Raw genomic sequence first — 2,666 nt, forward strand, 5'->3', positions numbered from 1 at the left:
AGAGATATTAGTAACTTGCCAAAAAGTCACACCATAAGGGAGTGAAGCTTGAATTAAATGCCATTCCTCTGTGCTCTCATAGCAGCCTCTGCACACATGGGTTCGTTTGTTTGTTATTTTATTTTTAATCTTTTGGCTGTGTTGGGTGTTCGTTGCTGCGCACAGGCTTTCTCTACTTGCGGCAAGTGGGGCTGCTCTTCGTTGCGGTGCGTGGGCTTCTCATTGCGGTGGCTTCTCTTGTTGCGGAGCACGGGCTCTAGGTGTGCGGGCTTCAGTAGTTGTGGCACACGGGGTTAGTTGCCCCGCAGCATGTGGGATCTTCCCGGACCAGGGTTTGAACCCATGTCCCCGTGCGGGCTTAGTTGTGGCACACGGGGTTAGTTGCCCCGCAGCATGTGGGATCTTCCCGGACCAGGGTTTGAACCCATGTCCCCTGCATTGGCAGGCGGATTCTTGACCACTGAAGCACCAGGGAAGTCCCACACATGGGTTCTTTATCTCATTACTTTTATATTATCTCCTTATATCTCCCAATTCAATCATGCACTCATTTAACTATTCATTCTCCAAATATTTATTTATAGTTTACCATATGTCAGGCACCGTGGCAGGTGCTAAGGTCACAACGTTGACAAGACAGATCCTATATGGGACCTCATTGAACTTAAGAGTCTATAGGGGTGTACAGATGATTCAACTAATGGATATTTGCTATGGTAGCAAGTAGCAGAGGGACCTAATCAGTATTTAAAGAAGCCTGGAAAAAATGATCTTGAAGCTGATAAGGATAAGGATGACTGGGGTACATCTTAAGGATGACTGAGGATTAGTGAGGTAAACATCTTAAGATGTTTGGCTTGAGGGTGACATGTAGCGTGTCATATTATATAAGTTATCTCTTTTTTAAGCCCCCAAATTTAGTGGCTTAAGAAACAAATATTTGCTTTTTTAGCATCATCTGCTCATGGTGCCACCTTCTGCTCCCACCCCTGCCCCTCACCCTGGCTGCCACCCTGAGTCACTACCTGTGCAGCTCCGGCCACCTGGCTTCCTGTGCTAGCCACTGATATTTGGAGTTCTTACAGTAACGCAGACATTGACAAGAAAGAGCAGAGTCTGAACTTGATCAAGGTTTGGTTGATGTTGAAGAAATAGAAGAAGAAACTGGTGAAGAATCAAAAATCAAAGCAGGTCAGCTGACTGTTCAGATGTTGCAAAATCCTCAGATTCTTGCAGCCCTTCAAGAAAGATTTGATGGTCTGGTAGAAACACCAACAGTATACATTGAAAGCTTGCCTAGGGTAGTTAAAAGACAAGTGAACGCTCTGAAAATCCTTCGAGTTAAATGTGCATAGACAGAAGCCAAATTCTATGAGGAAGTTCATGATCTTGAAGGAAAATATGCTGTTCTCTATCAGCCTCTATTTGATAAGCGATTTGAGATCACTTATGAACCTACATAAGAAGAATGTGAATGGAAACCAGATGAGGAACATGAAATTTTGGAGGAACTGAAAGAAAAGGCCAAGATTGAAGATGAGAAAATAGATAAAGAAAAAGCAGACCCCAGGGGAATTCCTGAATGTTGGTTGACCATTTTTAAGAACGTTGACTTGCTCAGTGATATGTTTCAGGAACATGATAAACATATTCTGAAGCACTTGAAAGATATTAAAGTGAAGTCCTTAGATGCAGACTGGCCTATGAGTTTTGTCTTAGAGTTTCACTTTGAACCCAGTGAATATTTTACAAGTGAACTGTTGACAAAGACTCATAGTATAAGTCAGAACCAGATGATTCTGTTCCTTTTTCTTTTGATGGACCAGAAATTAAGGGTTGTACAAGGTCCACATAGATTGGAAAAAAGGAAAGAATTGTCACTTTGAAAATCATTAAGAAGCAGAAACAAGGGACTTGGGGCAGTTTGTACTGTGACCAAAACAGTTTCTAATACTCTTTAATATTTTTGCACCTCCTGAAGTTCCTGAGAGTGGAGATCTGGATGCTGCTGCTGAAGTTATCCTTGCTGCAGACCTTGGAAGTCATCACTTTTTACATGAATGTATAATCCCAAGATCAGTGTATACTTTACTGGAGAAGTTACTAAAGAAGATGATGATGATTATGATGAAGGTTAAGAAGAGGATGAGAAAGGGGAAGAAGAAGGAGATGAGGAAAATGATCCAGACTATGACTCAAAGAAGGATCAAACCCCAACAGAGAGCAAGCAGCCGTGAAGCAGGATGTATGTGGCTTTGAGGGTCACTTGCACTGATCTAACTTCAGCTTCCTTGGAAAGGAGGAATTTACATAACTTGAAAAGCCTATTTCAAGTTTTTTGTTGTTGTTTGTTTGCTTATTTTTATAGCTTAAAATAAAAATATCAAATTAAAAAAAATTTTTTAAATGATCTCACAGTTTCTGTGGACAGGAAGTTTTTTTCTTTTCTTTCTTTTTTATTTATTTATTTAATCTTTGGCCGCACCGTGCGGCATGCAGCATCTTAGTTCCCTGACCAGGGAAGAGTGGAAGTGCAGAGTCTTAACCACTGGACCACCAGGGAAGTCCCTGTGGTCAGGAATTTGGAAGTGACTTAATTGGGTAGCTGTGGCTCAGGGTCCCTCATGAGGTTACCATCAAGATATTGGCTGGGGCTGCAGTCATCT

The 2,666-nt window shown here is 41.8% G+C and overlaps 1 pseudogene; it reads left to right on the forward strand.

The window, feature by feature from the left end:
- Positions 1-1,071: 1,071 nt before the first annotated feature.
- Positions 1,072-2,237, forward strand: LOC103088775 (nucleosome assembly protein 1-like 1 pseudogene; annotated as a pseudogene).
- Positions 2,238-2,666: the final 429 nt, after the last annotated feature.

The sequence above is a fragment of the Lipotes vexillifer genome, unplaced genomic scaffold, assembly GCF_000442215.2.
Source record: "Lipotes vexillifer unplaced genomic scaffold, Lipotes_vexillifer_v1.1 scaffold1747, whole genome shotgun sequence".
Taxonomy (NCBI): Eukaryota; Metazoa; Chordata; class Mammalia; order Artiodactyla; family Lipotidae; genus Lipotes; species Lipotes vexillifer.